Source organism: Curcuma longa, chromosome 5, assembly GCF_044706935.1.
Source record: "Curcuma longa cultivar G26 ecotype Majalengka, Jawa Barat chromosome 5, ITB_CL_G26_1.1, whole genome shotgun sequence".
In the NCBI taxonomy this organism is placed as follows: domain Eukaryota; kingdom Viridiplantae; phylum Streptophyta; class Magnoliopsida; order Zingiberales; family Zingiberaceae; genus Curcuma; species Curcuma longa.
In genome coordinates this window covers 11,795,974-11,807,882 of record NC_133865.1, presented here as the reverse complement: position 1 = coordinate 11,807,882, position 11,909 = coordinate 11,795,974, and the positions used below count along the sequence as shown (strand labels likewise).

Below are 11,909 nucleotides of genomic sequence, written 5' to 3'. Positions count from 1 at the left end.
GGAATCATTCCAATCGTTGAAAAATTCTTCTTGCTATAGGAGAGAGTGAATCGTAGCACACAGAGAGGAGGTTTGGATTGACCTTGACCCCGGTGAAAGCAAGCACATTGGGACTTGGTTTTTGAAACCCATGCGACGAGGGAAAGAGGCAGCGATTTTGGGGGTTTAGGGTTAGCAATACCTAAAACCCAGATGAAGGCGATGAGCTCCTCGCAGAGCTGCGAGATCGGCAGCGGCAGATTGGCGGCGGTAGGTGCCAGAGTCTTCCCAGGGCGATGGATGGCACAGATCGGCGGCGGCGGCGGACGAAGACGCAAATCGGGAGGCGGACGAAGGCACAGATCGGGCGGCGGACGAAGGCGAAGGAGGCGGCGGCGTCTTCTCGGTCTTCTCACGACGGACGAAGGCGAAGGAGGCCGGCGTCTTATGGCGCAGATCGGGCGGCGGCAGGTCTTCTCGCGGCGACGATCAAAAGGAGGTGGCGGCGTCCTCGGCTCTCGGTGTTCTCGGCCGAAGGATCGCAGAGGCGGGCGCGAACGGCGGCGTCTTCGGCCTCGGTGTTCTCGGGCGTAGATCTGGGAATCGGGCGGGGGAAGGGAAATTTGGGAACGGGATTCTGAAATTTGGGCGCCGCGAGAAAAATTTACGCTCGTCGCCACGGAGGAAGCGGACAACTCGATTTTTCTCGTCCACGTCAGCAGGAGCGGAAATGGAGCGCACGAAGCGGCGCGCAGCAGAGAAAAATCCTATATATATATATATAGATTTGATATACTGTGCGACGGTATCCTGCCCGACTCGTGCGCGATCGATCTCTGCCGTCCACGCCGAATCGCGTGAAACCACAGCCGTCCGTTTATCGCGATTGCACAGTGTTTCTCCTCGGACCTTCGCCGCTTCTCCGCCATTGTTCACCGCCGTCTGGCCACCTCCGGCCGTCGGACCGCGCCCGTTGGAACCGCAACTCGACGGCGGTCCGGAGGTGGCCGGAGTCTGGCCCCGATTCGGCTGGAATCCGGCCGGATTCCGGCCGAAACCGGCCAACAGACACTGTTGGGCAGTTTCGTCGGAATCTGGCCGGATTCCGGCCGAATCGGGGCCGGACTCCGGCCGTGGTCCGGCCGTGGTCGACGCGCCCGGCGCCGGTGCGTCGACCGCGGCCGGAGTCCGGCCCCGATTCGACCGGAATCCGGTCGAATTCCGGCCGAAATCGGCCGCCAGTGTCTGCCAGCGATTTCGGCCGGAATCCGGCCGGATTCCGGCCGAATCAGGGCCGGACTCCGGCCGCGGTCGAAGCGCCCGGCGCCGGCGCGTCGACCCACCGGGCGCTTCGACCGCGGCCGGAGTCCGGCCCCGATTCGGTCGGAATCCGGCGAAATCGTCGGCAAACACTGTCTGCTCTGTTTCGGCCGGAATTCCGGCCGAATTACGACCCAATCCGGCCGGAATCCGATGCCGGTGTGTGCGCCATCGAGTTGCGGTTCCAACGAGCCCGGGATGGCAGCCGGCGGTGACCGGACGGCGACGAACGGCGGCGATGAACGGCGAAGGGTCGGCTGATCGCGCAGCGGGGTCGCGCGGGGGCGTCGGGCAGGATATCAGAGCTGTAATATATATATATATATATATATATATATATATATATATATATATATATATATATATATATATACGCGATCCATGCGCGACCGCCGACCCCCACCCACTTCCGCCGCCGTCGCGCCGCCGGCCACCGGACCCGGACCGTTGGATGCGCAACTCGCCGGCGCACATTCCGACATCGGATTCTGGCCGGAATCCGGCCGGAAACAGGACAATGCCCAACGGCCACTGTCAGCCGGAAATCAACCAGATTCCGGCTGAATCGCGGCCGGAGACCGGACGCGGTCGACGCGCCGGCGCCGGGCGCGTCGACCGCGGCCGGTCTTCTCCGGCCGAAATCAGCCGGATTCCGGCCGAATCACGGCCGGAATCGGCCAACAATAGCTGTTGGTCGATTCCGGCCAAAATTCGGTCGGATTCCGGCCGAATTCGGCCACCAGTCCGGCGCCGGTGAGTTGCGCATCCATCGCCGTCGGTCCGGTGGCCGCACCTCATCCTCCGCGACGCTGACGTGGAACCCATTTCTCGCTTTGTCCTCGCTTCGTCCGCTGCCTCCGTGGCGACGAAAATAAAATCCCGCCTTCCTAAAATCTTCCCCCCGTTCCCAAAATCTCCGCTGCCGCCGCCTGATCTCTGCGATACTTCGCCCGCCTTCATCGCCGCGGGAAGACGCTGCCCGATCTGTGCCAGGGAAGACGACGCCGCCGCCTCCTTCGCCTTCGTCGCCGCGGGAAGACACTTTTTGAGTCCGATCTGTGCCATCCGTCGCTTCGAGAAGCCACCACCGCCGCGGGAAGCCTTCGTCGCCGTGGGAAGCCACCGCCGCCTTTCGAAACCAAAAAAAACCCTAACCTACCTCCCAATCCCACCGCCTGCTACCCAAAATCACGTTCTCCGTTCCCGCCTGCTACCCAAAATCGCGCTTTCCGTCATCTGCTCCACGCCGTTATCCGCTCAGAAGCAAAGAAATAGCGCTGCCCTCGCCGTCATCCGCTCCACGCCGCCCAGAAGCGAAGAGGTCACAGTGCTAACCCATTTCTTTTTCTTTTGTGTGTGTGTGTATTTGCATCTTGATTGATGCTGTGTATGATCTGGCGCCGTCGCACTTCGAGGTCCGTCTCCTTGAGTTTAATCTCTATTCTTTGGTTGATTTGATTGCGGTTGCACATTCACCGTCTTGAATTACCTACCGTGTGGCCAGTGAGAAAGGCGAAGGGCGAACTTTGGTGGTAGAGACTGCCAGCAAACTTGACGGCCGGATTCCCTTTTCTGGATGATCTGAAGAAGCTCGCGTGGCTAACCCTCCGAAATGTAAGTTGCTTCGAGAATAATTTTTAAATCGTCATCTTTCTGGATTAGTAGTTTCAATTGCTACGTAGATGAGTTATGTATTTTTTCTTGTGAAAATCCTGATTATAAACTATGATTTCAAGTTCCTTCAGGGATGCGATTTTAAAGTAGATGTTTTCGGAGGACCGGAGTCCCTTCAAGGACTAATCGCAAAGCTGAACCTGGTTTAGGATCAAAATTCTGCTACGGATTGTGTCAATTGGAAAAGAAGGTAATATAAAATCTAAAAACTAACATTTGATTGTTTAGTAGAGAGTTGCTTCTGCATTCTTACAGACATTTGGGTTATATTATCTTTTGCTACGTTTTTCTATATCTTTTGTACTTGATATACTTTATCAGGAGTTAGTCCAATCATGTGATGATGTTCATTTTCAAATATATTTTCTCATGTTGATTTTCTTCTTTGACATGGAGGTAGCTGTCAATTTGCAAATGTATGGGCTACCTCCATGAAATATATATTTATCTTGTTCATTCTTCTCAAATATATACTTATCAGGAGCTGGATCAAGCATAAGGACCATGAAATATTTCTTAGCTGAATTATATACACAAGATCTGTCATGGTGGAATAAGCTTAATTATATACATATTCAGGAAAGATAAGTTGCATTATTTCTTCATTTTATCTTTCAGCTGGCAGTAAGCCAAAAACTCTTTGTATCTTCATGTGCTACTTATATAGTTCCCCTCTTAAAGAGTAATCACCTGCACTGTTTTTTTTTCTAAACAGAAAAATGCACCAACAATTTACAAGTGCTTGCTATGTTTTTGAGGTTCTTGAATGATCAACAGTGTGATTGTTGAGTTCGAATGTCCATATGAGTCCAAACATTCATGTTTTTCATATCTATACCATTTACATGCTTGTTATGTTTTGAGGGTAGTTTCTTGAATTATCTACAGTGTGATTTGTCGAGTTCAAATGATGTATTAGTGTATGCAGTCATTTCTTCTGCCAAGCATTTGTGTTTTTCATGTCTATAATATTTATGTGCTTGAACATGATTCTCATTGACTCAGGCTGCACTTTTGGGCTTGCTTGTTATTCCTCTAAGGATGATGTTTGCGTCTATGTGGTACAGTTCTTTGGTTGTTGCAAATGCCGGAGATTGCTGTGCTGTCCTTTGTTGCCGAGGAAAGGCAATTGAGCTGTCACATGATCACAAGCCAGATTGCAGTAGCGAAAGGAAAAGAATTAAATCCTTGGGTAGGCATGTCTATGATGGTTATCTCAACGGGCATGTCGATAATCCCTCAAATTGTGCTTTGCTTCCAAGTTAAAACTCTTTGTTTATAGGTGCAAATCACTTGTCTTGGACAACCAGTAAGCCCTACGACATCCATTAACAAGCTAGTAGAATATTGGTTAAGAAAGAGGTCTTCGCAAAAGATTCAGGCGACAGTAGGAACCTCAGCTAAAGAATTTGTGATGGTGTTGGTCTACAGTTGGAGCAAGATTTCAGACAACAAATGATAGCGATTTCATTGCATCTAAAGATGCCAATAAAAGAATATTGTTTTGTACTATCTTTTTCTCTTTTAATTCTCATCCAATCTTGTCTCTAATGTATACATGTCAACATTTGCTTTTACCATTTTCTCATATAAGAACATAATTTGCTCAAATGAGATTGCACAAATTTCTTTTCATTATAGACAAAAAATTGTTGTAGATCTTGATCGAGAATTTCTATGATTATAATAGTTAAGTACCGAAAATTGACTCCTAAGTACCGAAAATGATCATGTAAGTACCGAAAATGTCTGATTACCCACCTTGATGGGTTGAGTACCAAAATTGGTCCTTTAAGTACCGAAAATGGACCTTGAAGTATCGAAAATGATGGGTGAAGTACCGAAAATGGGGTGCTAAGTACCAAAATTGGGTGGAAAAGTACCGAAAAGGGCTGATTACCCACCTTGATGGGTTGAGTACCGAAATTGATCCTTTAAGTACCGAAAATGGGCCCTGAAGTACCGAAAATGGTGGGTGAAGTACCGGAAATGGGGTGCTAAGTACCAAAATTGGGTGGAAAAGTACCGAAAAGGGCTGATTACCCACCTTGATGGGTTGAGTACCGAAATTGATCCTTTAAGTACCGAAAATGGGCCCTGAAGTACCGAAAATGGTGGGTGAAGTACCGAAATGGGATGCTAAGTACCAAAATTGGGTGGAAAAGTATCGAAAAGGGCTGATTACCCACCTTGATGCGTTGAGTACCGAAATTGGTCCTTTAAGTACCGAAAATGGGCCCTAAAGTACCGAAAATGGTGGGTGAAGTACCGAAAATGGGGTGCTAAGTACCCCATTTTGGCTGAGTACCGAAAAGGGCTGATTACCCACCTTGATGGGTTGAGTACCGAAATTGATCCTTTAAGTACCGAAAATGGGCCCTGAAGTACCGAAAATGGTGGGTGAAGTACCGGAAATGGGGTGCTAAGTACCAAAATTGGGTGGAAAAGTACCGAAAAGGGCTGATTATCCACCTTGATGCGTTGAGTACCGAAATTGATCCTTTAAGTACCGAAAATGGGCCCTGAAGTACCGAAAATGGTGGGTGAAGTACCGAAAATGGGGTGCTAAGTACCCCATTTTGGCTGAGTACCGAAAAAGGGCTGATTACCCACCTTGATGGGTTGAGTACCGAAATTGGTCCTTTAAGTACCGAAAATGGGCCCTGAAGTACCGAAAATGGTGGGTGAAGTACCGGAAATGGGGTGCTAAGTACCAAAATTGGGTGGAAAAGTACCGAAAAGGGCTGATTACCCACCTTGATGGGTTGAGTACCGAAATTGGTCCTTTAAGTACCGAAAATGGGCCCTGATGGGTGAAGTACCAGAAATGGGGTGCTAAGTACCAAAATTGGGTGGAAAAGTATCGAAAAGGGCTGATTACTCACCTTGATGGGTTGAGTACCGAAATTGGTCCTTTAAGTACCGAAAATGGGCCCTGGAGTACCGAAAATGGTGGGTGAAGTACCGGAAATGGGGTGCTAAGTACCAAAAATAGGCTCGGGTTAGGGTTAGGGTTTGAGGAATCGCGCGATTTTTAAACAGGCTGGGGATTTAAGTCAGTCGACTGAGATGAAGCTGTCACTCGACTGCGTCGATCTCAGTCGACTGGACTGAAACTCCAGTCGAGTCAAAAACATTCTGTATCAAAATTTTTAACGATCAGTCGACTGGAATTTTCAATTCAATCGAGTCACTTACGATCTGTATTGAAGATTTTGTATACCAGTCGACTGTACTGAAAGGTCAGTCGACTCAAAAACATTCTATGCCGAAAGTTCAATGTATCAGTCGACTGAATTACTGAATCAGTCGACTGATATTCTCTATGGTTTCACAAATAGATATTTTTATTTTTAAAAAAATATTTAATGCGACAAAAATCATGATCATCAAAATATCTAAACCATTCCCAATCATATATATCTAATTTAACATTGAAACATCCAGAAAAATTAATCCACAATTGAAAGGTTGCATTGCTCATGTATATTTCATTAAATAGCTATTCTAATTAAACTCGATTCTTACATCGACAACTATGGCTTCTTTGGGACACGGAAAGTACAGTAGTTGATAGTCCTCTGATACCACAAGTATCGTTGATTACACAAATTAGTTTAGTTTAATGTGCTAGAATCATTGGCAAGTGAGATGGATCGATCCAAGAAAAACTGGTGCAAGAGGCTTTCAATAACTTTCTATGAACAACAGATCATGAGTTGCTAGGAAGCTTCCAAATTTATTAGCAAAGATTGGAAGCTCTAGAAGGTGATGCGATGGCTGAAACTTGAAATCTTCAATGCTAGGCGATGATCAACCATATCTATCTGCAGAAGAGAAAGTAAATTTACAATAAAAAATAAGGAAAAAAGCATGCACATAAGGGCCGAAGGAAAGATGATTACATTACGATTTGGTAATGAAGCTTACATCTAGAATACATACTGCTTCTATTTGGTGGAGGAGCTCCATGATTCTGTGGAAGAAAAAGAAGAATGTATAGGCGTCAGGTGAAATTAAATAAATATAGTTTTTGAAGCAATACACATTATTGTCAATATGAAAGTAATCAAACAACAAACAAGAAACTAAAGCATAGTAACTTTTTTAAATTACTTTCCAATGAAAAAAAAGAAAATGAAATTTACTTGAAAATTGCCGGGATACTCTGGTACAACACTAGAACCTGCTGAAGTTCAACATATCAAATCGTGTGTAAAAAGGTCAACTGCATTTGCATTGGGAAAGAAATCAGAAAAACACCACTTAAATAACCAGTATATGAGTGCTGATAGTATGGCAGAGAAGACCCAGCTCCAGAAGGGTATGCGCCTCCAACAGGGTATGCGCCATAGCTAACCAAAACATCAACATTTTTAAAAAAAGGATAGGTTGCTCAGATTGATGAACTTACTGAGGTTAGATGTGCAAACCTTGAGCTGGAAACTGGAAAAGATCTATCCTCTGGTGTCAAAATATAAGGCATCTTCTCCCTACAGCAATAGTAGCATGCCAAGGATATGATCAGAAAAGATCAAGGTGGAATTGCACTATAAAAGAGTAATTACCAGATAAGCGAAGGAACGTTTTGCTCCAGCCACATGTGGATAATCTTGTACCATAGGACCGGTTATGCAAAAAAAATACAAGTGAAAAGTAACTCATAAAATCATTAGAAGTAATAAAAAAATGTTCATAAAACTAAATGTTAAACTTGAGTGAGAAAATAGGAAAACAAAGCAGCATCATAAGGCTGTCCATATGGGAAGTAGACAAAGTAATAACACTCTCATCCCAGCAGTAGCAACTAGTGGGAAGGTATGATTGGAGCTAATAAGGACTTGCCAGGCAGACTAGGAAAGAAAACATAAGGACTACCAGGCTGAGTCCATTCACAAGATCAACTTAGATCCACTCTAGTTAAACTATTCAGTGAATATTGTATACAAAATTCAACTTTGGTGATTGAAATGATGATATCTTTAGGAATCATATAATAGTTTAAAACATAGGTCAAATGAGGTTACAACAACTTTTTAAAAAATAAAGGGTTGTATTAAAATTTGAAATAGTTTACGAGGTCATGGTGCATTTTAGTTAACTAGGTTATTCAACAGAAATTTGAGAAGTAAGATAAACATGTTAGGTAGCACCTACTCGAGTAAAGCATCTATAGACAGTCTATGGAAGGATTCCATGGTAATCGCTATAGCTTGACAACCAATTAAACCTAGTAGTGAGCTCCAATAGATGAAATAAAATGAGAAAACATACATTGAGATAATACAAACATTATTCAAAAGTCCAATCAGTTCTAGAATTAAACAAGTTGAATCAGCCAGAGCAAAAGTACAAGGGAATAGGAACAACAAAGAATACTCTAGTAAATGTAATGGAAACTAATCTAATTGATTTGAATGTTACTAATTTGATACCCTTGCATAAATTTAAAAAGTGTGAATAAATTCATAAATAGACCACAAATAGTTGAGATAAACATTGACGATAACAATTAAGGATCATAGTTGAGATAAATCCATGATTCTGTGGAAGAATCATATAATGCAGTAGTGTTTGTTGGTTTCCAAACAAAGTATTATGGAAGAAACTATGGAACCATACTTACTATAAAAAAAAGGACTTGAAGAAAACGAGCTATAAATTCTTTAATTGAACTTAGAAAGAATGCACAGTGCTACAAAAAGAAATAGCAGGTATTACTTGGCTAATGTTTAACATCTTGGTGTAGTCAAACATCTTTTTTCACACAAGGTGAAGTTTACTTATTCATGTCAAAGTTAACAACAAAAATAATTCACTGGTATTCTGACTCTTCCATTCCACAAAATGATAATCCAGATCTGGTACAACGCCAAACCAAAATCCTCCTCTTGGAAGCACAGCTAATCCTTAATTCCTTAAGTACTTGCACACATTACAACTTGTTTTCAGGGGGCAATCACACTGTTAGCAGAAAAAAATTACAACTGAATGTTTGACTATTTTTTTATCATTTATCATTTTTTTTGTTACAAAATACAAATTTGTCATTGAGAAGCTTCTTTATTACCTTAAAGAAATAGGCACAACCTACATATATGACCTTCGTTTCCTACTTCACTCAATAGATAGAAGCCTAGAACATTTTGGGGGACCAGCAATACATATATGACCTTCGTTTCCTGTGATCTTTAATATTCAATTAGATATGCATAATGATAGTTTAAGTAAATACTGTATTATCATATATTATCAGGATAGGACAAAGCGATTATCAGGAAAAAATTCAATCTATAATGAATAAGATTTACTCACTGCAATTTCTTGTGCTATTCTTTTAGCAATGAAGCGATATGCATATTAATCTATGATGAATAAGAGGGAAATCGACGGTGAATGGATGGCTGAAGGCTCCGGCGTCGTGGCCCAGATGAAGGCTCCGACGGCGTGGCTTTACTGATGGCGACGACAACGGCAGTGTCGCGGCGAACAGAGAGATCGGCCAACTTCTTTCGGCGGCGTGGCCCAGCTGACGGCGATGGCAGCATCGCGGTGGCGTGGTCGAGATTAAGCCGACGGCGACGGCGGAAAACCTTACCTCGCAAAGCGGTGGGACGGGCCGGGGTCGATGTTACGCGATTTAGGGTTAGCCAAGGAAAACCTTACCTCGCCGTCGCGTCTGTCGTGCAGGGCGATGACGGGCGCGAAGGGCGACGACGGACACCGGAGCGACGGGGGAGAGGAGGGGGCCGGACGGCGGGCGCGATGGCGAGAGGAGCGACGGGGCGAGCAGGGGTCTGGGCCTCGCGATTTTGGGAACAGGGTGCGTCGCGAGCAGGATTTCTTCTTCCCAAAATCGCGACGATTGCCGGCGGCGTGGAGGCGATTTTGGGACTCTGAATCGGCGTGGAGAAGACGGCGTGGAGCAGACGGCGGGGAGGAAGCTCGGATTGAGGCGGGGAGAACTCGAAAGCTTGAATCGGCCGCGCGATTTTGGCGTCGGGCGGGATTTAGCTTCGTTTCCACCGTGGACAGTAGCGAACGAGAAATCCCAGCCACGTCAGATGTCGCGGACGAGGAGCGGACGGGGAGGCGCGCAGCGGAGCAAATTCCTATATATATATATAACCTCCGGTCTCTCCCACGCATCCGGATCCCTGCCGATCGCCCATGCGTTCACGTAGATCGTCGTCTTGGGAGGAATTTGGTACCCGTCGCTTAAAGTGACCAGGTGCATGGTTTCCCGGTGGAGGAGCATCGGCACCGGCGGGTGCAGCCTCATCGTCTCCATGACGATGAGTTTGAGGTAGTGAAGCTGGTGCAGGTCGCTCTCCTCCACCTTCCCTTTGCTTCTCCCCACGCAGCTTCTCACTTCCTCTTGGGCTCTCTTCATCAACTCCGGCCGCCGGATGAGCTCCGCCATCGCCCATTCCACCACCGCCGACGAGGTATCCGTCCCGGCGATAAAAATATTCTGCCAATGATTGAATCAGGTTTAACTTCGACGACAATTCATTTTGACATCGAAACTGAAAATAATTAATGTCACCATAAGAACTCCTTTGAGGTTCTCCTCTGTCAGCTGCCCATCCTTCCGCAACCGAAGCAGAACATCCAATAAATCCTCATTCTCTTCGCTTCCTGATCGACTCTTCGCGTCGAGATGGCGATCGATGAATTTCTGATAGATGCCGTCGAGCTCAAGGAATGATTTCCGAAGCCTGGATTTCATCCCCGTCGCCACATCGACCCACCCGAGCAGCGGAAAGTAGTCTGCCATGAAGAAGCTAGCCAACACCTCCTGCGCTTCCTTGACCACGTTGTAAACGCTGAGGTCGTCCCCGGCGATGTCTCGACCGAAGGCCGTCCTGCATGTCGTGTTGCAGGAGAAGCGCAGGGCGAGCTCACTCACGTTGACGGCGAGGGAGCTCGAGATGCAAGAAGAGATATGCTTCGCCATCCTCGCGATCTCATCTTCTCTTACGGACTTGAAAGAGTTGATCTTTCTGGCGCTGAAGAATTCGACTGTGCAGAGCTTGCGTAGCTGCCTCCAGCTCTCGCCGTAGGGCATGAAGCCGATGTCGGAGCCGCCGTAGGAGAACTCGGAGGTGGCGACGTTGCGGGGGCGGGAGCAGCAGGCGAGGTCGAAGGTCTTGAGGACGTCCCTGGCGAGGGAGGCGGAGGAGACGACGACGGCGGAGACTTGCCCGAGCTTTAGGTGCATGAGCGGGCCGTACTGCTTGGAGATTTCCATAGAGACTGGTGCAGCAGATTGCCGCGTATCTGGTGGAGGTTACCGATGATCGGGAGCTTGGCGGGGCCTGGCGGGAGCTTTTGTATCCCCGGATTGGTTCCTGCTTCTCGGCCTCCGGCGAGAAGAAGAGAGGACAGGAGTGCGACGAGGAAGAGAAGAGACAAGTAGACAAGCGCAACCATTTTTTTTTAAAAAAAGGGAACGCACGAAGAGATAAACCGCCTGACATCCATTTAAATAGGGCAATTTAGCATGAAACTTTCAAAAATATCCAAAATAGTTTCTTAACTTTAATATTTATCAAACTTTTACCAAAATATCTTTTCTTTACTAGCAAAAAAGATTAACAAAAATAAAACTATGAACAAAAATTCAAAAAAACTAGAGCATTTGTTGCCGCCCATTTACATTGAACTCGCATCCATCAAGCCACGATTTTATCGTCATTTAATGATTACTTAAATTTGATATTTTACGATGATCATAAGCTTAGTCTTAAGTTTTTTTAATTATTCGATAATTTTTGAGAAGCAAAATGTTTCATCTTTCAAAATGTCTTAACAAATCTCACAAAATTGGATGTTGTATTCGCTTAAATTAAGATTTTATTTCTTTTTCACTTTTAAAGTTTCATAATTTGCATATGCACACTTGGTTATACTCAAATTAAATTGATATCAAA

The 11,909-nt window shown here is 45.7% G+C and overlaps 1 long non-coding RNA gene and 1 pseudogene across 1 annotated transcript; both read right to left on the bottom strand.

Annotated features, from left to right (window-relative positions):
• Window positions 1-6,484: 6,484 nt before the first annotated feature.
• On the bottom strand, window positions 6,485-7,628 carry LOC141828843 (uncharacterized). The gene is made up of 3 exons (XR_012601843.1): window positions 7,542-7,628; window positions 6,879-6,949; window positions 6,485-6,800 (listed from the first exon to the last, which is right to left on the bottom strand). It is a non-coding gene; the product is annotated as an uncharacterized LOC141828843 (long non-coding RNA).
• A 1,939-nt stretch (window positions 7,629-9,567) lies between these two features.
• On the bottom strand, window positions 9,568-11,409 carry LOC141829888 (cytochrome P450 71A1-like; annotated as a pseudogene).
• Window positions 11,410-11,909: the final 500 nt, after the last annotated feature.